This window comes from Ceratotherium simum, chromosome 13 (genome assembly GCF_057802395.1).
Source record: "Ceratotherium simum simum isolate JZ-2026a chromosome 13, ASM5780239v1, whole genome shotgun sequence".
Lineage (NCBI taxonomy): Eukaryota > Metazoa > Chordata > Mammalia > Perissodactyla > Rhinocerotidae > Ceratotherium > Ceratotherium simum.
The window spans coordinates 26,430,581-26,456,075 of NC_141912.1; the positions used below are offsets into that span (position 1 = coordinate 26,430,581).

The 25,495-nt window shown below is 37.3% G+C and overlaps 1 long non-coding RNA gene across 1 annotated transcript; it reads right to left on the reverse strand.

Moving 5' to 3' along the window:
* On the reverse strand, nucleotides 1–23,698 carry LOC147915504 (uncharacterized). Its single transcript, XR_015554026.1, has 4 exons — nucleotides 23,661–23,698; nucleotides 10,981–11,491; nucleotides 10,052–10,124; nucleotides 1–8,804 (listed from the first exon to the last, which is right to left on the reverse strand). It is a non-coding gene; the product is annotated as an uncharacterized LOC147915504 (long non-coding RNA).
* Between the last annotated feature and the right edge of the window lie 1,797 nt (nucleotides 23,699–25,495).

The following is a 25,495-nucleotide window of genomic DNA, read 5'->3' on the forward strand; positions in this document are numbered from 1 at the left end:
ACTTGTATGTAGAATATATAAAGAACTCTTACAATTTGATAATTAAAAGACAAACGATTCAATTTATGAAGTAGGCCAAATACATGAAAAAATATGTCACAAAACAAAATATACAAATGGAAACACACACACACTAAAAGGTGTTCAACATTATTTGTCATCAGAGAAATGCAAATTAAATCATGACATACCATCTTATGCCCACTAGAATAGTCTTCTAAATACAATGCTTCATTTTACTTTGCTTTCCTTTGTTCACTTTGCAGATACTGCGTTTTTTACAAATTGAAGGTTTGTGGCAACCCTGCATTGAGAAAGTCTATTGGCACCATTTTTCCAACAGCATTTGCTCACTTGATGTCTCTGTGTCACATTTTGGTAATTCTCATAATATTTCAAACTTTTTCATTATCATTATATTTGTCATGGTTATCTGTGATCAGTGATCTTTGATGTAACTATTGTAATTGTTTTGGGGCACCACGAACTGCACCCATATAAGATGGCAAACTTAATCAATAAATCTTGTATGTTTTGACTGCTCCACCGACTGGCTGTTCCCCTTCTCTCTCCCTCTCCTTGGGCCTCCCTATTCCCTGAGATACAACAATATTGAAATTAGGCCAATTAATAACCCTACAATGGCCTCTAAGTGTTCAAGTGAAAGGGAGAATCACACATCCCTCATTTTAAATCAAAAGCTAAAAATGATTAAGCTTAGTGAGGAAGACATATCGAAAGTTGAAACAGGCTGAAAGCTAGGCCTCTTGCACCAAACCGTTAGCCAAGTTATGAATGCAAAAAAAGGTTCCTGAAGGAAGTTAAAAGTGCTACTCCAGTGAACACATGAATGATAAGAAACAAAACAGCCTTATTGCTGATATGGAGAAAGTTTTACTGATCTAGATAGAAGATCTAACCAGCTGCAACATTCCCTTAAGCCAAAGCCTAATCCAGAGCCGGGCCCTAACTCTCTTCAATTCTGTGAAGACTAAGAGATGTCAGGAAGCTACAGCAGAAAAGTTTGAAGCTAGTCGAGGTTGGTTCATGAGGTTTAAGGAAAGAAGCCATCTCCATAATACACAAGTGCAAGGTGAAGCAGCAAGTACTGATGTAGAAGCTGCAGCAAACTATTCAAAAGATATAGCTAAGATAATTAATGGAAGTAGCTATGCTAAACAACAAATTTTCAATGTAGATGAAACAGCCTTACATGGGAAGAAGATGCTATCTAGGACTTTGATAGCTAGAGAGGGGAAGTCAATGTCTGGCTTCAAATCTTCCAACGACAGGCTGACTCTCTTGTTTAGGGGCTAATGCAGTTAGTGACTGTAAGTTGAAGCCAATGCTCATTTACCATTCTGAAAATCCTAGGGCCCTTAAGAATTATGCTAAATCTACCCTGCCTGTGCTCTATAAATGGAACAAAGGCTGGATGACAGCACATCTGTTTAAAACATGGTTTACTGAATATTTTAAGCCTACTGTTGAGACCTACTGCTCAGAACAAAAAGATTCCTTTCAAAATATTACTGATCACTGACAATGCATCTGGTCACCCAAGAGCTCTGACAGAGATGTACAGAGATTACTGTTGTTTTTATGCTTTCTAACACAACATCCATTCTGCAGCCCATGGATCAGGGAGTAATTTTGACTTTAAAGTCTTATTATTTAAGAAATACATTTTATAAGGCTATAGCTGCCATAGATAGTGATTCCTCTGATGAATCTGGGCAAAGTAAATTGAAAATCTTCTGGAAAGGATTCACCACTCTAGATACCATCAAGAACATTCGTAATTAATGGGAAAAAGTCAAAATATCAACATTAACAGGAGTTTGGAAGAAGTTGATTCCAACTTTCATGGATGACGTTGAGGGGTTCAAGACTTTAGTGGAGGAAGTAACCGCAGATATGCTGGGAATAGCAAAAGAACTAGAATTAGATGTGGAGTCTGAAGATGTGACTGAATTACTGCAATCTCAGATAAAACTTTAATGGATGAGGAGTTGCTTCTTATTGGTGAGCAAAGAAAATGGTTTCTTGAGATGGAATCTACTCCTAGTGAAGATGCTGTGAAGATTGTTGAAATGACAATGATGTATTTAGAAAATTACGTAAACTTAGTTGATAAAGCAGCAGCACCTCTCTAGGGGTTGGGAGGATTGACTCCAATTTTTAAAGAAGTTCTACTGTGGATAAAATGCTATCAAATAGCATCACATGCTACAGAGAAATCATTCATGAAAGGAAGAGTCAATCGATGTGGCAAACTTCATTGTTTTCCTATTTTAAGAAATTGTCACAGCCACCCCAGGCTTCAGAAACCACCACCCTGAATAGTCGGCAGCCATCAACATTGAGGCAAGACCTTCCACCAGCAAAAAGATTATGACTCGCTGAGGTCTCAGATGATGGTTAGCATTTTTTAGCAATAAAGTATTTTTAAATTAAGGTATGTATATTGTTTTATTAGACATAATGCTACTGCATGCTCAATAGACTACAGTATAGTGTAAACATAAGTTTTATATGCACTGGGAAACCAAAAAATTTGTGTGACATGCTTTATTGTGATATTCACTTTGTTGTGGTGGTCTGGAACCAAATTTGCAAGGTATGCCTATATAAGATTATATCATCTGCAAACAGAGACGATTTTACTTCTTCCTTTCTGATTTGGATGCCTTTTATTTATTTTTCTTGCCCAATTGCTCTGGCTAGGACTTCCAGTACTATGTTGAATAGGAGTGTTGAGAGTGTGTACCCTTGTCTTGCTCCTAATCTTAGCTGGAAAGCTTTCAGTCTTTCACTGTTGAGTATATTGTTAATAGTGGGTTTGTCATATATAACCTTTATCATGTTGAGGTATGTTCCTTCTATACCAAATTTGTTGAGAGTTTTTATCATGAAATGGTGTTGAATTTTGTCAAATGCTTTTTCTGCATCTATTGAGATGATCATGTGGTTTGTTTAATTCCTTCTACTACCGGGGAAATTCATGTGCAGTCTATTACATATTATTTTTATCTTTCAGTCTACCAATGTGGTGTATCACATTTATTGATTTGCATATGTTGAACCATTGTTGCATCCCAGGGATAAATCTCACTTGATTAAGGTGTATGATCCTTTTAATGTGCTGTTGAATTCAGTTTGCTAATATTTTGTTAAGAATTTTTGTATCATTAGTCACCAGTGATATTGGCCTGTAGTTTTGTTTTCTTGTAGTGTCCTTATCTGGCTTTGGTATCAGGGTAATGCTGGCCTCGTAAAATGAGTTTGAGAGTGTTCACTCCTTTTCAGTTTTTTGGAAGAGTTTGAGAAAGATTGGTGTTAATTCTTCTTGAGATGTTTGGTAGAATTTGCCAGTGAAATCATCTGATCTTGAGCTTTTTGTTGTCGAGGGTTTTTTTTTTTTCTTTAATTATTATTTCAATCTTCTTACGTATCATCGATCTGTTCAAATTTTCTATTTCCTCAAGATTCAGTTTTAGTAGATTGGATGTTTCTAGGAATTTATTCATTTCTTCTAGATTATCCAATTTGTTGGTGTATAATTGTTCACAGTATTTTCATGATCCTTTGTATTTCTGTGTGATCAGTTTAATGTCTCATCTTTCACTTCTGATTTAATTTATTTAAGTCTTGTCTCTTCTTTTTTCTTAGTCTAGCTAACGTTTTGTCAATGTTAGTTTATATTTACAAAAAAACCAGCTCTCAGTTTCATTGATCTTTTCTATTAATTTTCTGATCTCTATTTCATTTATTTCTGCTCTGATCTTTGTTATTCTTTCTTTTTGCTAACTTTAGGTTTAGTTTGTTTTTCTTTGTCTAGTTTCTTGAGGTATAAAGTTAGGTTGTTTATTTGTGATCTTTCTTTTTTCTCAATGTAGGTGTTTACTGATGTAAACATTCCTCTTAGAACTGCTTTTGCTGCATCCTATAAGTTTTGTTATGTGATGTTTCCATTTTCCTTTGTTTCAAAATATTTTTTTCCCCTTTTGATTTCTTCTTTAACCCATTGGTTGTTTGAGAGTGTGTTAATTTCCACACATTTGTGAATTTTTCAGTTTTACTCCTGTTATTGACTTCTAATTTCATACCAGTTGGATGAAAAGTAGGATTTAGTTTCATGTGGTTGGAAAAGACACTTAGTATAATTTCAGTCTTTTTACATTTGCTAAAGCTTGTCTTGTGACCTAACATATGATCTATCCTGGAGAATGTTCTTTGTGTGCCTAAGGAGTATGTGTATTTTATTGTTGTTCAGTGGAATGTTCTGTATATGCCTATTAGGTCCATTTGTTCTAAGGTATAGTTCAAGTCCAGTGTTTCCTTATTGGTTTTCTTTCTGGATGATCTATTCATTGTTTAAAGTGGAGTATTAAAGTTCTCTATTATTATTTTATTATTATCTCTCTTTCCCTTCAGATCTGTTAGTATTTGCTTAACATATTTAGGTGCTCTAATGTTGGGTGCATATATATTTACAATTGTTATATCCTCTTGATGAACTGACCTCTTTATCATTATATAATGGCCTTCTTTGTCTCTTATTACAGTTTTTGACTTAAACTCTATTTTGTCTGATATAAATATAGCTACCCCTGCTCTCTTTTGGTTTATATTTTCATGGAATATCTTTTTCCATCGCTTCACTTTGAAGCTATGTGTGTCCTTAGAGCTGAAGTGAGTCTCTTGTAGGTAGCACATAGTTGGATCTTGTTTTCCAATCCATTCAGCCACTTTAATCCATCAAGTCTTTTGATTGGAGAATTTAATCCATTTACATTTAAAGTAATCACTGACAGGTAAAGACTTACTGTCATCTTATTAATTGTTTTTTGTCTGTTTCTCCCTTATCTTTTCTCCCTCTTTTGCTGTCTTTCATTATGAATTGATGACTTTCCATAGTGATATGCTTTGATTCCCTTCTCTTTATTTTTTGTGTGTCTACTGTAAGTTTTTGCGTTGTGGTTACCATGAGGTTTACAAAAAACATCTTATAGATATAACAGGATATTTTAAGTTGATAACAACTTAACTTCAAAGTTTTTGCATACAAAAACTCTACTCTTTACTGCTCTCCTCATTTTGTGTTTTTGATAAGTCACATCTTTTTATATTGTGTATCCAATAACAAATTATTGTAGCTATAGTTATTTTAAATACTTTTGTCTGTTAAACCTTTATGCTAGAGTTAAGTGGTCAACAAACCACCATATTACAGTATTAGAGTATTCTGAATTGCCTACATACTTACCTTTACCAATATGTTTTATGTTTTCATGCTACTAATTAACATTCTTTTATTTCAGCTTGAAGAACTCCTTTCACCATTTCTTGTAAGGCAGATCTAGTGGTGATAAACTGCCTCAGCTTTCATTTGTTTGGGAAAGCCTTTATTTCTCCTTCATTAATGAAAGACAACTTTTCTGGGTAATACATTCTAGGTTGGCAGTTTTTTCTTTCAGCACTTTGAATATGTCATCCCTCTCTCTCCTGGCCTGCAAGGTTTCTGCTGAGAAATCTACTATTAGCCTTATAGGGGTTCCTTTGTATGAATTTCTTTTTCTCATGTTGCTTTTAAAATTCTCTCTCTGTCTTTGATTTTAGACATTTTTATTATAATGTGCCTAGGAGAAGATCATTTTGAGTTGAAATTTTGGGATGACCAACTAGCTTCATAAATTTATGTGTCCAAATCTCTCCCCAGATTTGGGAAGTTCTCAGCCATTATTCTTTAAATAAGCTTTCTACTGCTTTCTCCCTCTCTTCTCCTTCTGGGACTCCAATAATGCGTAGATTGTTTCTTCTAATGGCACCTCATAATTCCTGTAGACTTCCTTCATTCTTTTTTATTTTGCTCCTTTGATTGGATGATTTCAGATGACCTGTCTTCTAATTCACTAATTTTTTCTTCTGCTTGGTCAAGTCTGTTGTTGAATCTCTCTATTGAATTCTTCAGTTCAGTGTATTCTTCAACTCTAGGATTTCTGCTTGATTTTTTTTAATGGGTTTCCAATTTTTTGTTGAACTAGTTTTATTCATGCATTATTTTCCCAATTTCATTTAGTTGTCTATCTGTGTTTTCTTGTAGTTCACTGAATTTCTTTAAGAGGATTATTCTGAATTCTTTGTCAGACTGTTCTTAGCTCTCCATTTCTTTAGGGTTAGTCATTGGAGTTTTATTAGTGTCCTTTGGTGGAGTCATGTTTCCTTGATTATTTGTCATCCTTGTGTCCTTGCATTGGTACCTCCGCATTTGGGGAAGTAGGCATCTCTTCTAGTTTTGAAAGACTGGCTTCGGTAGGCAAAGCTCTTCACCAATCAGTCCATCCAGAGATTATGGGTGGGCTGTCTGGTGTTTTCTGTGGGTGAGCTTGCTACTGGAGTCCTTGTGGAAGCAGGTCTGGTACCTGGGTGAGCAGGTGGGCAGGCCTGGTGTTTGGATACACAGGGATCAGCCCAGTGCCTGGATCTGGAACCTGGGTTCACTAGGGTGATCCTGGTGCTTGAGTCTTCAGTGATAGGCTTGGGACCTGGTTCTGCATGAGCAGACCTTGATCCTAGGTTCCCAGGGGACAGGGACCACTGGATGGGTCTGGGTCTGTGGGGCCTGGTATGGTACTAGGATGGGCTGGGAACCTAATTTGTGGGAGCCGGCCTGGTGCTGAGTGATCCTGGAGCCTAGGACCACAGGAGTCAGCCTGTAACCTTGGGCCTTGGGAGCCAGCCTGGAGGTTGGGGCTGCAGGGGCCAGTCTGGTGCTGGAGTGGGCTATAAGCCTGGGTCTGTGAGATCCAATCTCAAGGCTAGGGCCATGGAGGCTGGCCTGATATGGGGTAGGTCAAGAGCCTGGGGTCATGAAAGCTGGCCGGGTAATGTGGTAATTGGCCTGTTGCTGGGCCTGGCTGGGAACCTGGGTTCACATGTGCTCACCTGGCACCTGGATTCGTGGGGACTAATTGCGTGCCTGGGGCCACAGGAGCTGCCTAGGGTCATGGGAGCCAGCTGGCACTTGTGATGTGCTGGAAGTCTGGTGCCATGGGAAACGGCCAGTGCTAGGGTGGGCCGACAGTCTGGGTTTGTGGGATCCCATCGAGAGCCTGGGTCCACAGGAGCCTACTGGGGCCATGGGAGACAGCAGGTGCCAAGGTGGATCAGTGTCTGGGTTCAAGAGAGCCCACCTGGAGCTTGGTGCTATGGAAGCCACTTGGGGCTGCTGGAGCTGACCAGCACCTGGGTGGGCCAGGAAAATGGGTTCATTGGGGCCATCTGGAAGCCACCTGTTCTGTTCTTTGTAGACAAAAGCATTCTCAACTGATATACTGACTTGATAAAAATAAATAAATAAAAGGTCTCTCAGACCATCTTCAATACATCCCTCACTTCTGTTAGACAATGCCATTATTCATATTACATGGACTCCCTAGGTTATTCTCTCCTCTGGTGGGTATTATTCAGATTTTTCTTCAATTTCCTCCATACTCTACCCTCACTGAGAGTAAATGGTCTCACTGACTACATAAATAACCTTGGGACAAGCTTGAGACAAACTTGGGACAAACTACAAAAGCTACTATACTTTTCAACTATACTTTAATCTCTAACTACACATTGCAGCCTGCTAGGATTTCTTTTTTTGGAGACTGAAAAGTTCCTTCTTTGTAGAACTGGAAATCTTTAGATTTGCCAGGCTATATTTGAGACTCAGTCTTTGAGATCACAATTACTTCCTTTTCTATACCTAAACCCACTATCTTTGTCCTCATTCTTTTCAACTTTTCTGCTGGATTTGATGACATCCTTCATACCATGAAACCCACTCCTTGTTCACGCATTTCCCTTCCTTTTATTCTAGCTCTTCTATTGCTCTGATTCTTTCATGATACCTTCTACCTTTTATACTTTTTATAGGAGTACTTCTCAAAGCTCAGGCCTTGGGTGTGATAATTCTCTCTATATTCTTTTTGTTTCAGCTTTAGCACTGATCCCCAAAATAAAGAACTGACACCTCAAGCTCTAGTTCTGAATCTTCAGTTACCCATAAACCACGCTCACTGCATGTTCTTATCATCTCAAAAGCAATACCTTCAGAACTAACTCAATCCTAAATATGTACCTTCTTCCTCAGGGCTCCATTTCTCAAGGATGCCAGCACATCATTTTCAATTCTTCACTTTCTTTTACCTCATATATCCATTCAGTTACAATTTCATTTTCAAACATTACATTCACCATGGCCTATTTCTTTTAAAAAATACTCCACTGGCTTTCCTTTATATGCAAGATAAATTAGAAATTACTTAGCTGGGCCATTAGTGCTTCCTTTGTCCCAAACTAGACTATCACGTAATTTAGTCTTATTTCCTAGCACAACTCCTTTATTTCTACCAGCTGAGCTTCTCCTTGTTCCTCATGTGGGATAGTGACTACTCTCATTTCTTAGCATCTGATTGTACTATTCAGTTTTTTGGAAATACACTTGCATTAATTAAGAATCAGTTCAGTTACAACTAACCAAAACCTCAAAATAGCAGTGACTCAACCAGGAACCACACAAAAAGTCTAGGTAGGTGGTGAGGGCTGCCACGGCATTCCAAAGTGTCAGGGACCCAGGATCTTCTATCTTGTTGGTCCATCATGTATGAACTTGACTTCATAATCCAAGATGGTTGCAGGAGGGCAGAAGGGGTAAAGAAGGGCACATATCAGCCATTTCTTCGGAAAGTTTCCCAGAAGCTGCCACTTGACACTTCCGCATATATCGACTAGAAGTTAGTCACATGGAACACCTAGGGGCAAAAGAAGCAGGAAAGCATTGCCTTTATTCTTTCTGGCTGTGTGGCTAGCTAAAATTTAGGGGTTCTGTTACTGAGAAGAATATGGATATTGGGGGATAATAACAGTATCCATCATAGTATTTCTCACACTTCCCAGATTTTTCAAATTCTATGCATCCTTCATGTCTCAACATAAATTCCACCTCTCCCTTGAAACTTCTCCTGATCCTTACTGTCTGTACTTATACCTTCTGTCTTAAAATCCCTAGTGCACTTCCTTTCTGCACCACTCCTTTCAAAAATACTAATCATTTACTACCTAAGACTGCTACAATGGTATTATTTGCATGTTTGACTTCCCCACTCAGATGCCAAGCTCCTTGAAGGTGGAAATTCTATTTCCTACTTCTCTAGTATCTCCAAGAAAACATATAGTGAATACTTAATAAGTGCTACTTGAATTAATTAGTAAGTATTCCATAAATGTATGGTAGGCAGAATTCTAGGTGCCTCCAAATTTCCCACTCCCACTGTACTCACTCTGTATAATCTTTTCCCTTTGCATGTGAGCAGCTCCTGTGACTATGACTGAATAGTTGCTCCCTTGATTAGATTAAGTATATAAGACTATATGGTAGCAGACTGGACAGATTCTCCTGCTGACTTTGAAGAAGCAAACTGCCACGTTGTGAAAGGGTCGTGGGGTTAAGACCTGAGGACAGCCTCTAGTTGCTGAGAACAATGCCCAGACGACAACCAAAAAGAAAATGGGACCTCAGTCCTACACTCAACAAACTGAATTCCGCCAACAGACTGTATGAGTTTAGAAGAGGATCTCAAGCCTCAGATGAGATCATGGCTTCAGCTGACACCTTGATTTCAGCTTATATGAAACCCTAAACAGAGAACTTAGATGAGCCCTGCTCTGACATCTGACCTACAAAAATGTGAGATAATAAACAAGTGTTGTTTTTAGCTGCCAAATTTGTGGTAATTTGTTATGCAGCAATAGGAAACTAATACAAAATGTTTAATGGATGGAAAAATAAACGTATGTCTTGAGCTGATTACTAAAGAATGGTACTGTTGAGAGAGAGCTTTTTCTACAGAACCTACCATTTACCACAATAAGTCAAATAACTTAAGATTTGATTTCAGAATTATCATATGAGAACATAAATTCCAAGGTGAGAGAGTAAAATGTATTAATGCTCTGAACACGTGAATGGCATTTCTTATGGGAACAAACTCATACTTACTTGGTGCCTTGCACTCAGAAGCATGGTGGCCAGCCTCTGTCCTTTGGGCACCATTTTGAGGGAAAGGAGAATCCTAGGAAGACAGAGATGTCAGAAGAACATGGAGAGCTAAAGACAAACTAATGGTCAACAAGCCCCTCAGAACAACAGATGTGACCCCTACCCGCTCCCCAGAGAAAGCTATCAAAGGAAGCAAAAGGACAGATGTAACTTCCAGTTCCCAAGATTCAGAGAAAGGAATTCCTGTCTCTGTTATCAGAGTGGGTTGCAGGGAACAGTTATCTGGATGCTGTTATGGGCAGAACCCAAATGAGGATAAAGGCTGCTTGGACAGGGAAACGCTAGGAGGTGGAAATAAGGTATAGGAAGGAAGACGGGAATACTAAGGAGAAACTTCACTTCAATAATGTGCTCAAGCAGTGTAAATTGTTATGACCTCTTTAGAAAGCAATTTGGCCCCTCATATCACAGAAGTGTTCAGCATTTCATTGCAGCAATAGTATTCTTAGCAATTATTTATAAAGGAATAATTAAAAAAAAAACACACAGAAAAATACCACATGATAAGAGATAATCCCTGCAGCACTAAAATATCAGAAATTCCAAACAATCTAAACAACCCATAAGAAGAAATAAAATTTACAAAGTATTGAAATGGTATCTTGAGGGAATATCACACCACTATTAAAGTAATTATGAAAACTACACAGCCAACATATAAAATGCTTGTGATAGAATTAAAAATCTGAAACAATTATTGTTTCTATTCTACAATTATAATTGAGTAAAAAGTACGCATTTACCTAGGCAAGGACAGGGAGGAAACATGGAAAATACACTTCATGTGTTATGGAAATGAGGTTCTGGCTGATTTTTTCCCCTTTCCATTATTGTTACAAAGTTTGTGCAATAATAGAAAATAAAATTACCTAGGATTGACCCTGTGCCTAAAGAAGGGCAAGGAAAAATGACGTTCCTAATTTTACTTTGCAGACTGCCTTCTTCTGAGCCTATTTCATTAGTATATTCTTTCTGTAAGTCATTCTTATCTCCTCCTCATTTGGGTTAAATCCTCCAGAGACACAGCCTCTTCATTATTTTCAGAGTTTTGAGACAAATTTTAAACTCCTTGTTCAGGAGGGTCTGGAATTCCTTCAGCACAAGTAATTCCACCATCTCTCTGATCTTGCCGGTGCCAATGCTCTACGGACCTCTGGGTCAGATTTGTCCTATTTGTCTGTTGACTGATCCAGCACAACCGGCTTTTCCTCCACACAGCTGTTCAGAAGCTGGCTGAAAGGAGCTGAAAGCTGAAGCTTCTCTTCAGACTGCAAATTCTCTTCAGAGATGCAATTTCCTTGGAGGCTCACCTCCATCCCTGGCATTTGAGCTGTACTTTTAGGCTCCAAAGTCTCAAACTGAAGCCTCTATCCAGAGAACCTGTGGGCAGAAACACACTTGTGAACGTTTATTGTACAGTACTCTGTAGAGGACACCAGAATTCCAAACTTGAAAGATGTTAAACTATTAGGGGGAAGGTTGATGGGGATCTTTATAATGCATAAATCCGATTGATGACATCTGAACCCACTGATCGTAACAGTGAAACACCAAGCAATCATATGCCACCTGAGGTGACGGAATAAGAACAAAGCCACAGGCATACAGATTCTTGTCAGAAAACTGAATCTGAATCTAATACAGTCTTTAGTTATAACTGCCAGTTTATAGAAATTACAGAGGACAGAAGAATTTTTAAATGATACCACCAGCATGTAATTATCCAAATCCAGACTATAGGAAATTCTACATGACAAATGACCCTGTTTCTTCAACAACAAGAAGAAAATGATATGGGGTGGGGAGAGGAAGGAGACTGTTATAAATTAAGACTTCAAAATGTCAGAAAAAATGGCAGAGTAAGGAACTCTAAAAGTCCGTCGCTTCCCAAAAGCAACAAAAGCAGTTTGAGCAAAAACTGTCAGAATCAACTTTTTCAAAATTCTAGAAATTAACCAAAAGCTTGCAGCAACCAGTGGAATGCTTAATCAAGGAAAACTACCTGAATCTTAATAAGAACAGCGAGCTTTATGGCATTTTAACTTTCTAGCATTTTAACTGGTCCCATTCCACATTCCCCAGTTTGGCAGTGGCCTTGAAGTTAAAAGCCCCCATTTGCAATCTAGGTACTAGTACCAGAGGGAGCAGAATGTACCTCATCCACAAAGAAGTGTGGTTGTTTGTTTTGACCTGTCTGGTGGCTCCACGGAAGAATGACTCAAAGAAAATATAAGAGGAGGGAACATTTCCTGATTTATTTTATGAAGCCAATATTACCCTAATATCAAAGCCAGACAAAAGACATCACTGAAAAAAATGAAGACTACCTAATATGCCTTATGAATACAGATGCCAAAATCCTCAACAAAATACGAGTAAACTGAATCCAGCAGCTTAAAAGTCTTATACACCTTGGCTAAATGGATTTATCCCAGGAATGCAGGATGATTCAACATAAAAATATCAGTGTAATACACCTTATTCATAGAATGAAAGGGGAAAAAAAACACTTGATCATCTCAGTAGACGCTGAAAAAGCTTTGACAAAATCCAAAACCCTTTCATGATTAAAAAATATATAAAAACCACTCAATAAACTAGGAAAAGAAAGGAACTTCCTCAACCTACTTAATGGTATCTATGAAAAAATGCACAACTAACATCATACTTAACAGTGAAAGACTGAAAGCTTTCCCCCTAAGATCAAGAACAAGACAAGAATGTCCATTCTTGCCATTTCTATTCAACAGTGTACTGGAAGCTCTAGCCAGGGCAATTCAGAAAGAAAAATAAATAAATAAAAGTCACACAGATTCAAAAGGAACAAGTAAACTATCTCTATTCACAGATGGCGTGATCTTATATCTTGAAAACCCTAAAGAATACACACACACAAACTACTAGAGCTAATAAACGAGTTCAGCAAAGTTGCAGGATACAGGATCAATATGCAAAAATCAGTTGTATTTCTTTATACTAACAACGAATAATCCAAAAATCACATTAGGAAAACACTTCCATTTTCCATGAAAAAGAAAAAATACTTAGGAATAAATTTAACCAAAGAAGTGCAAAAGTCATACACTGAAAGCTACAAAACATTGTTGAAAGAAATTAAAGATGACCAAAATAAATGGAAAGATACCCAGTGTTTATGGAGTGGAAGACTTAATATATTAAAATGACAATATTCCTAAAATGATCTACAGATTCAATGATTCAAAATCTTAGCTGCCTTCTTTGCAGAAATCGACAAGCTGATCCTAAAATTCATATGGAATTTCAAGGGACATCAAATAGTAAAAATAATCTTGAGGGCCAGCCTGATGGCATAGTGGTTAAGTTCCCTTGCTCTGCTTCAGTGGCTTGGGGTTCACGGGTTCGGATCCCACTTATCAAGCCATGCTGTGGCAGGCATCCTACATATAAAGTAGAGGAAGATGGGCACGGATGTTAGCCCAGGGCCAATCTTCCTCAGCAAAAAGACGAGGATTGGCAACAGATGTTAGCTCAGGGCTAATCTTCCTCACCAAAAAAAAAAAAAAATCTTGAAAAAGAACAAAATAAGAAGACTCACATTTCCTGATTTTAGCACAGCTTACTACACAGCTACACTAACCAAAATGATATGGTATAGGCATAAGGATAGACATGTAGATCAAGAGAACAGAATTCAGGGTCCAGATACAAACCCATGTATCTATGGTCAATTGATTTTTGACAAGAGCTCCAAGACCATTCAATGGGGAAAGCATTATCTTTTCAACAAATGGTGCTTGGACAAGAGGATATCCACACGCAAAAGAATGAATTTGGACCCCTACACATATCATATACAAAAATTAACTCCCAATGGATCAAAGACCTAAATATAAGAGTAAAAACTATAAAATTCTTAAAATGAAGCATATGAATAAATCTTTGGGACCTTGGATTAGGCAACAGTGTCTTAAATATGGCATCAAAAGCACAAGTAACAAAAGAAAAAATGGATAAATTGGACTTCATCAAAATTTAAAACTTTTGTGGATCAAAGAACACTATTAAAAGAGTTAAAAGACAACCCACATTATGGGTGAAAATATTTGCAAGTAGTATATCTGACAGGGGTCTAGCATCCAGAACTCTTACACAAACAGCAACAAAAAGACTACTCAATTTAAAAAATAGACAAAGGATCTGAATAGTCATTTCTCCAAAGAAGATATACAAATGGTCAATAAGAACATAAAATAATGCTCAACACCATTAGTCATTAGGGAAATGTAAATCAAAACCACAAGATACCATTTCACACCCAGTCGGATAACTATAATCAAAACAATGAAAAACAACAAATGTTAGCAAGGATGTGGACAAATTGGAATCTTCATATACTACTGTTCAGAATGTAAAATGGTGCAGCTGCTGTGGAAAATTTTGGCAGTTCCTTGTAAATTTAAATATAGTGTTACCATATTATCCAGCCATTCTACTCCTAGGTATAAACCAGAGAAAATTGAAAACATATTCACATAAAATCTTGTACATGAATTTTCATAGCAACATTATGCATAACAGCTCAACAGTCGAAACAACCCAAATGTCCATCAACAGATTAATGGAGAAACATGTGATATATACATACAATGGAATATTATTCAGCCATAAAAAGGAATAAGTACTGATATGTGCTACAACATGTGTGAACCTTGAAACATTATGCTAAGTGAAAGAAGCCAAACACAAAAGGCTGCATATTGTTTGATTCTATTTATATGAAATGTCCAGAATATGCAAATCCATAGAGACAAAATAGGTTAGTGCATGCCAAGGCTGGGGGAAGGAAGAAATTGGGAGTGACTACTCAATGGGTACAAGGTTTATTTTGGGATGATAAAAATGTTCTGGAATTAGACAGTGGTGACGGTTGCAAACATTGTGAATATACTAAAAACTACTGAATTATACACTTTAAAATGGTTAAAATAGTGATTATTATGTTATGTGAATTTTATCTCAATAAAACAAGAGAAGCTTAATCCACACAAAAGATTGCATGCAAATGTTTATAGGTGCTTTCTGCCTAATCTTCAAAAATTCAAAGCAATCAAGATGTCCTTCAACAGGTAAATTGATAAACAAACTGTGGTACATCCTACAATAGAATACTATCCAATAATAAAAAGTAATGAGCTATTAATTTACACAACAATACAGATGAATCTTAAATGCATTTTGCTAAGTGAAGGAAGCAAATTGAAAAGGCTACATATTACATGATTCCATTCATATGACATTCTAGAAAGACAATCTATAGGGACGGAAAACACATCAGTGGTTGCCAGTAGTTTGGAGAGGGACAGGCACTTGACTAGGGGAGGCATAGAAGATTTTTTAGGGTGACAGAGCTAAAGTGTATCATACTGTAGTTTGGATACAACATTATGCATTTTTCAAAACCAACAACTTTACAACACAAAAAATGAACTTTAATAAATTAGAATTCTAAAAAACTCAAATCAGGAGGTTGGGGGATATAAAATCCTATAGAATGCAAGCTGTGAAAAAAGAGTCTAACTGTATTACAAATGTATGACATAACCTCACTAAGGAGGATGGAGACTAAGGGACATGATTTAAGTAACTGTGGAAATGACAGAAGACTATAAGACTAAAGACAAAAACTGTACATAAGCACTGTACTCTAGTTGGTAAACTTGTTTCTCATGGGAATATGTGGCTAGAAATTCTGAAACAGACACACATGTATACTGGCGTTGACACAATAAGTAAATGGATGGTAGACTGTGAATGCCAGGTTTCTCACTGTTGGAGAGGGAAGTTACAGATAAGCTGGGGAGCAGGCTAAAATGATACCTGTGGTACTGGATTAGAGTCAGAGATGTCAACATGAATTCATGTTTAGCTTAATATAGATATGGATGGATATAGAAATAACTATAGATATATATGTATACATGGGTTAGTGTATATAAATATATAGTCTAACATTGTCAGCTGAGAGGGCCTAGAAGTACTAACACTCCAGTAACAATGAGCACACCCAGCACCTAGATCTTGGTTTCTGATACCATGCACCAATAAAGGAATCTGGGCTCCTTGGAGAAATGTTTGACTCTGGGACTGGGACAGAGAAAATACAAGATGGATTGGAGCATCTTGTAGTGACAGAAAGTAAGGAAATGCTTTAAAAAATAATGAGGAAACGGGGAGGGGAGATGTCAAATGGACATAGGAGCCAACCTAAAAGAGCTCCCAATGGCCAAAGCTGACATAATTTGAGCAATAAAATAATGTACTATTGTATTATAACACAAAGTATAAAATAAACATCTGTGAATCAGTATTGGTATAAATAAGTGATTGAATAAATAAAAAGAGGAAAAAAGACAAATCTCCCTTACAGAGAATTTCAAATAATTTGTGTAACCACTCTCCTCTCCAGGAGGGGAAGGTAAACTTCTCTCCCTTCCATTCCTTGAGTGTGGCCTATGCTTAGTGACTTGCTTCAAAGAACAGAGTATAGAGGGTGGGGTAACTTTACAGAGGGGACCCCTGGTAAACAGTACCTCAACCAGGTGATCAAAAATATCATCAGTGATAAGTCATGTCAATAGCATGTATCCTTGAGATGATGTGATGAAAAAGGGACTTCACCTCTGTGGTCTTCATACCCCAAACCTATAACTCCAGTCTAATCATGAGAAAAACATAAAAATCCTGAGGGATATTTTACAAAATATATGACCAGTATTTTGATGCCAAGGTCATCAAAAACATGGAAACTCTGAGGAAATGTCATAGATCAGAGGAAGCTAAGGAGACATGACATCTAAATGTAATATGGTATCCTGGCTGGGACGCTGGAACAGGAAAAAAAAAAATGAGGCAAAAATAGTGAAATCCTAGTAAAGTGTGGAGTTTAGTTAATAGTAATGTACCAATGTTGGTTTCTTAGTTTTGACAAACTCACCATAGTAATGTAAGATGTTAACAATAGGGGAAACTAGGTCAGGGGTATACAGAACCTCTCTGTACTATCTTTGCAACGTTTTTGAAAATCTAAAACTATTTTAAAATAAAAAGTTTATGTTTTTTAAAAAAAGAGATACTTAAGCACAATATGTGGGCCTCAACTGGCTCCATTTCAAACAAACCAACTGAAAAAAAGAGCTCCTTGAAGAAATAGCTGGTCCAAGTCTCAGGCAGGGAATATATAAAGCAAGCAGAAAGCCCAGTTATGCCAGAAAACAAGAAAGGTCTTGAAGACTGGTGGAGATACAGCAAAAAGACACAGACGCCAACTTGAAGGGATTCCATTAGCAAAATTTTAGATAATTTGAGAATTGAAAAGAATGATGACAGTAATGGTGTACAACATGTTGAATTATTTAAAAGAACCTTTGAGTATATAATAGTGATAAAAGGAGAGAAATGTACCTAAACATATTACATAGACATTACCTTAATCTAAGTAATCAAACTTAACCAATAGTGGAACAAATTGACATCATATGCCTTCTGATGTGATGCAATGGGAGGTACAAATCACCTATGTGGCACTCCTGCCAAAAATGCTTAGTCAGAATCTAATCATAAGGAATAACTAGCCAAATCTTGATTGTGAACGTTCTACCTTGACTCTTCAAAAATGTCAAGGTCATAAAATAAAAAGGTAGATGTAGTATTTTATACCATAATTTATTTATCCATTCTACTTTTTTTGGATGTTCAACTTATTTTTAGTTTTTGGCTATTATAAATTATTCAGCTATGAACATTCCTTCACATGGCTTAGTGCACTTGTGTATGCAGCACTGTTGAGAATTTTTTTAGGAATGGAATTATAGGGTCATAACATATATATCTCTCTCTTCAACTTAGCTAATATCAAACTTATTTCCAAAGTTGTATCAGTTTAAAATCTCATTAGAGTTCTAGGTGCTGCACATCATTGCCAATGGTAGTTAGTCTTTTTATTATTTTTAGGCATTACGGTGGATGTGTACTGGTATGTCATTGTGGTTTTACTTTGTATTTCTTTAATTACAAATGGGATTTGAGGATCCTTTCATAAGTTTATTGACTATTTGCATATCTTTTCTAATAAAGCACCTATTCAAGTCGCTGGCCCGTTTTTCTATTGGGTTATCTTACTGATTTGTTGGAGTCCTTTATATATCCTGGGCATAGGTACTTTCTTGGTCTTATGTGTTACAAAATTATCTTGCATTTCACTGTCTTAATGGTGTCTTTCCAAGTTCTTAATTTTAATGCAGTCCAATTTAACTATTAGTGATTTCTTTGGTATTAAGAAGTTTTTCTTTACAGCAAGGTCACAGAGATATTCTCCTATATTATGTACCAGAAGCTTCATTGTTTTATCCCTCACATTTAGTGTGCTAATCCACTTGAAATTGATTTTCATGTACAATGTGAAATGGAGATCAAGTTTCTCTTTTTTTCTTCATACAGCTACCTAATGGTCCCAACCCATGGAGAATGTCCTTTCTCCTCTGCTCTGCAGTATCACTTTGGTCAGAAACCAAGCATCCATATGCACATGAGTTTGTTTTGGGGCTCTGTATTCTATACTATTTGTCTATCTTCGTGCTGATACGATACTGTCTTAATTACAGTTTTATAAAAAATCTTGATGGATGGTGGAGCAAGCTCTCCCTCTTTTTTTCATCTTTCAAAGTATCTTGGCTATTGTTGGTTTTTGCATGTCTATATGAATTTTATAATCAGTTCGGCAGTTTCCACAAAACAATATCAAGATTCAAACTGAATCTTTAGATCATTTGGGGAAGAAATGATATTTTTATAATACTCAAAACTCAATTCATGAATATTTATTTAAATCTTCTGTAATGACTCACAATAATGTTCTATGGTTCTCTGAATAGAGATCTTAAACATTTTTTATTAGATTTATTCCAGGTATTTGTTATATTTCTGTTATAAATGGTATCTTTCTTATTTCATTTTTTAATTGCTTGCTGCTTGTCCAAACAAAGGTAAATAATTTTTTACATTGATGAAGTGTCCAGAAATCTTGCTAAACTTGCTTATTAATTCCAATAAGTTGTTTGTTGATTCTTTTGGATTTTCTATGTATACAATCATATGTGAATAATCATTTTTATTCCTTCTTTTCCAATTTTTACATTTTTGTCTTGCCTTTCTGTACTAGCTAAGACCGCCAGTACAATGTTGAATAGAAATGATACTAGAAGAAACATTCTTATCTTGTTCTTGAACTCAAAGGAAATTTTTCACCATTTTGAGGTTAAGGTGTGACATTTACTAAGGGTTTTTTATAAATACCTATCATCTAGTTAAGTATATTCTCTTCTAATCCTACTTTACTAAGTATTCTTGTCATGACTGGATATTTAATTTTATCAAAAATGTTCTCTGTAACCTCTGAGTTTGGAGAACAAGGGCAGTAACCAGATTCCAAATCTCTGCCTTATTCTCCCAAAACAGCTGTCAAGTCAACAAAGAGAACAAAGACAACATTCAGGACCCATGCCTTCAGCATTATACTGCAACTTTCAAATAAGTAGAGGAGAAAAAAAGAAACAAATTCCAACAGAGCTCCTGAAGTCCACCCACCACCGCTAAAGGCAGTGGGTACAGAAAGCAGGGGGAGCAAGGCTGAAAAGACTTCACGAAAGAACAGAGGGGAACAGAGGACTTAGAGTTAGCACAGACAAAACCATTCCCAGAAAGGAAAAGTGAAACCATAAATGCCAAAACACTGAACACAGATTGGGACTTGTTAGTTAACAGCCCAGGCTATGGGGAATGGGTGGAAAATGAAGAGTGATAGCCTTCAAGAAGACACTGAAAGAGAATCACATATGTAGGGAAGAGGCAGCACCCCTTAAAGACAAGTCAGTGAAGAGAAAGAAAGAAATAAGAGGGAAAGATGAAGGATTCTGCAGAAATGAAGAGAAAACAAGACACATTGACCCTTCCTCTGTCTACAAAAATAGAAATAGAAAAAAAAAGCAGATGACATCCACACAAAACTACTGCAAAAAGTCAGAAAATGTGAGTAAAAGCTGTCTACTAATTAGAAGACTCCCAAAAAGCCAATCGTGAAGATGAGGAAAACTCCAAACTACATTAAATATCCTCAAACAAGTGGTGATATGAAAGAATTCCTTGAATTAGAAGTACAAAACCTAAGACCAGAAATGGACACAAAATAAGAAATAGACCCAAAATAGGAAGAAATGAAACAAGAGTTGATTCAACTCAGAAAAGAAACAGAAGCAGATTATTTTTAACGCCTCTAGATTCTGTATGTGATATCAATGATATATAGTGAATATATATATAATTTAAAATGAATCAAAGTCTTAGTCTTTTTTTCTATGCCTCACTTATTTATTTAACATGTCCCTGAATATTCTCCTTCCCCATGATCACTCCTCCAAATCTAAACCTACAAGAACACAGTGTGAAAAAAACAAATTGCCCATTCCTTAAATAAAGTATGATATGAACATGAATATAGGATACATGATCCACAGAAAGAAAATAGGAAAATTCTGAAGACCTAGATTATATTTTCCTCTCTGCTCCTATGACTTTAGGCCATATCTCTGAAATGAGGGATGATGACGTTTTCATTTCCTTCTGTATGCCTCATCTATCTCTCAAAACACCTCTGAGGACAAAAAATATACGATCAACAGCAGAAAGTTGTTGGTTATTGAAGCTGAGCAATTGGTATCACTGGGTTAATTGAACAAAGCTCTGTACTTTCATGTGGTTGGATCTTTCCATAGTAATTTGTTTTAAATATAAGATTAACAAGGAAGATAATTTCCTCCTAAGAAGATATACTCAAAAAAGAGCGAGCGAGAGAGAGAGAGAGAGAAAAGAAAGAGGGAGGAGGAAGGAAGAAAAGGAAAAGGTGTTACCCAACCAGGTTGGTTTTGCTCGCTGCCCAGAAAGCCAATCACCAAGACAAGGAGATTGCAGAGATAGAGGGTTTAATCACCAGGCAGCCAAGTAAGGAAAGGGGAGAATGAGTCTCAAATCCACTTCCCCAAAAATAGGGACTCAGGGATACTTATGCGGTAGGGGGCAAGCTGGCCTGAAATGTGGAGATAGATGATTGGAGATGAGGAGAGGTGAGGTAACTGATGATCTGCACAAGGGTAGTCAGACTTCATGCCTCTTCACAGGACGCGTGTTCACAAAATGGCGGTGTTGGTATGACCCAAGGGTGGAGTTTTTAGCCTCTTGATGTCAAAAGGTTGCTGATCTGCCATCCGCATGGGCCCAGTTGATAGGTTGGTGGTCTCAACCGGCCTGAAGTGGACAAGGGGCTCTAATTCCTGAAAAACAGCTCAAACATCCATTACCATGGTAACCCAGGTGCCAGGGAGATGTTATCTATGGGAACCTAGTGGGAGTCAAAGAGCATATTGCCTAAACAGCACAGTTAACAATAGGTGGGGGAACAACAAAAAGCTACAATTAGCGGGCCAGCCCCGTGGCTTAGCGGTTAAGTGCAAGAGCTCCGCTACTGGCGCCCGGGTTCAGATCCCAGGCGCACACTGACGCACCGCTTCTCCAGCCATGCTGAGTCCGCATCCCACATACAGCAACTAGAAGGATGTGTAACTACGACATACAACCGTCTGCTGGTGCTTTGGGGAAAAAAAGGAGGAGGATTGGCAATAGATGTTAGCTCAGAGCTGGTCTTCCTCAGTAAAAAGAGGAGGATTGGCACGGATGTTAGCTCAGGGCTGATCTTCCTCACAAAATAATAAAATAAAATAAAAAGCTACAATTAGTAATTGCAAAAAGGAAAAAAAGAAAAACTTTAGTTCCTAGCTACTTAATCATCAATGGCTAACTGTTTGCCGGTTTCAAAGAAAGAAAAATAATCCTAAAAATTATATATATGATTATCTCTAACATTCTTCTCCTAAGTTGTTTTCACTCTCTTGTTTTGGTGGCTGACTGACACATAACAGTTGAAAAAGAAATAAGGTGTGATACATTCTTACTGATACAAGGCAACAATATCTATCTTAAATTCCTAAGAATAAGGTTACTTTTCTTTTCTTAAATCTCAATTTGAGAGTCCCTCACCTCTACCACAACCCCTGAAAAGGCTGTATTTTACTCATTCTGAGAACACCAACCCCTTTCCCTCATTTATTTATTCTCATCTTTTCCTCTCAATCAATTCAGTTTAATCATCTACTAGTGAAGTACTTTTTTCCATTTGGAAATACATTTTACTTTGCAACCTACTGCAAACTTGCCTCTGTGTGTGTATAGTGTGTGTCTAATTGGACCGCAATGTCACAAAACAATAATTCTTCTTATTATGTATGTTTGCTATCTGTTATTCTTACTATGTGTATTAGCTACTCTGGTATACATATTTGCTATTCTATTTTTTTAACACTGTTTACAAGCCACTAAACTGATTTCATGACTCACAATGGTCCCAAAGTTTGAAAAACACTAGTCACTACGTTTTCCCTGATCCCCAGATATTGTGCCCCCATCCAAATGCTAATGGTTCTGGAAGGCTATTCAGAGCATTCCTTAGCATCAGTGGACTTTGTCCATCTGACAATTTCAAGAATCAAATCTCTGCTTCATAGACAAAAGTCATCTCCTAAAGTCTGACAAAGGGAGTTCTCTGGGTCTCATGTGTCTCCTCCTGAATGGCATACATTTCACAGGAAGCAACACCAGCGTCTTTCAACTTTTGACTACACAGTAAGAAATACATTTTACAACCCAGTACACACACTTGAATACGCAAAAGCTTCACAAAACAAACACTTGCCCTTTCTACATGTGTTGCACTATACTTTCTATCCTATTTGAAAGAAAAAATGTTTTCTTATGCTTTCAGTCTGAAGAAGCATTTTATTTCTACGGCTCTGAGACCTGAAGATTCAAAGAAACAATGAGAATTGTCAAACGCAGAAAATGAATCTCTGTAGCTAGGGCCTTCACTGGCAGTTCGAGAAAGGATACTGCAACCTTCATCCCCAAGTCCTACTTACTTCAGGATGCCAAAAGAATGGCCGAACGATTTTTACAAAGTCCATTTTAAGGATGTAAAGCAGGTGCATGACGTTGTCATTAAAGAAAACGTATGAGTCTCCAAAACAGGCAGAAAACAGTCACACCGAGTGTGTCCCAACCGATCCCCTGAAGAGGGCGTGACACAGATCTCACAGTGGGGAAACGTACGAGGGAGAAGAGAACGGAAAAGGCAGACAAATGTTAAAGACTTTCACCCGCACGCTAGCCCCGAATCAACCCCGACATTGGCGAAAGGACTCGAGAGGTCACACAGAGGTCGGGCGGTTGCCAGGATGCGCCGCGACCCATCCAGACGCTCCCACGACAGGGTCCGGAGCGTTGTGGTGCCACAACCTTGCAACCGCCAATGGGGCATTCTCCATAGAAATCTCGCTTTTCCTTAGGGAAAAGTGTACTGTCAACCAGCACTCCGGGAGACGCTATTCAGACTCCACTAGACACTCACCCCTCCAACTAACGCTGGGGCGACAGAGCCCAGAGCTGGTGACGGGAAATGACGCAACAGACGCGCCGGGAAGAGAGCGCGAATCACTGGCAGGCCGTCTCCATGACAACAGCTACCTACGAAATTCACCAGATTGGTCCCACTGCTCAAGGCAGTGGCTTTTGATCTGGACCTGGGAACCAAGGGTCGCGCTGGGGGCGCTAAGTGTGCCGATCTTCCCGCTCGCGATGGGGTCTTGGTTGATCCTCCACGCCTTCGGCTTCTCAGCAGAGAATAACGCCTGCGTTAGACGAAGAGTCTCAGGTTCCATTTATGTTGTTTAGGAAGCTAAGCTGGGTACCCTCCCTAAGGCATATTTAACATCCAGAGCGGATAATTTTTAACACTTTCATCCTTAGTACGAGAAAAACTATTTTCAGTAATACACTGTAATCTTGAAATGGAATGAATAATAATGGCCAGTGAAATATTCTTTATTGAACTTCGTATATAATTATGCCAGTAAAAAAAAAATTTAATATAGGCCAAAAAGTTTTTAAATAATGGATTGATATTTTTAATTACATTAATGTATTTTTGGGAAAAGACGAAAAAACTTTTACCTACGTATTAGTTTGTTGCAGTAATTAATAATAATGTCACGGTTTCTGTTTTCGAGTCTTCTGCAAATTTATCAATGACTGATGAAATTTATCCTGGTTGCATAGTCACCTTCAATAGACAGTATAGCCAGATTTGCCAATCTGTCATCCTTCGTAATTCGTTGAAGAACACTTTATTAAATACAATTTCAAAAGTTTCTTTCACATGAAGCAACAAATATACAAATAGGAAACATCTTAAAGGTAAGTTTGGCAGAGATTCATAAAAGTCTTATTTCAAAATTCACAGAAATTGTTTACAAATGGTTGTCAAATTTCTTTGCAGTACAAAAATTGTAAACACAACAAGTCCAAGAGGTCACATAGAAAGATGGAAGATAAGTATGTACAGCATTTCTTCTGTCTTGAAGATAAAAAAACAAAACCAATTTTTTCTTGTCCTTTTTCTTCCAACCAGTTTCTCCTTGTATTGCTTAACCTCCTTGTATCCAGAAGACCTCTTTCCCCTAAAAGGATACAAGATTTAATTCTAGTCCTGTCTCTGGCTGTGTCATTTCACTCTACATCCGATCATTTGTAAAAGGAAATGACAGTGATGTCATGGAACATGGATGAGTAGGAATGTCCAGGAATCTGTCCCTCCATGGAAACAAATTTTGAGCTGGCAGGACTGTGTGAAGTAACTCTTGGAATTCTGGAGTCCAGTAAAACACTTGCAGAGTCCAGATGGGAGACTGATGAAGAAGTTGGTAAATTTTGGTAAATGTCACTGTTACATGTATCGGCTACCATCCCCCATCACCCAGCACTATGGCAGGCAGCCAATGGGAACTTAATAATTCTAATTTATAATTATTCTACAGAATAATTATATAATTCTAATTATAGAATAATTCTAAATAATTTTAATTCTATGTTAGTGGACATACAATGAATAAAGATGTAATCTGTAACAATAAGAATATAAAAGAGGAGAGACAGGGATGTATGGGAACACATTGTTTAGGATCACCTCAAGGTGATCACTAAGAAAATAATTAAAAAATATACAGAAAAGGAAAGAAGGGAATCAAAATGGTACCCTACAGAAAAATCAAATAAGACTGAAAAAGGCAGTAATGGAGGAAATAAGGAATAAAAAACATATGAGACATACAGAAAACAATAGATATATGGCAGAGTAAAACATTCTTTATCAGTAATCACATTTAATGTAACTAGATTAACTCTCCT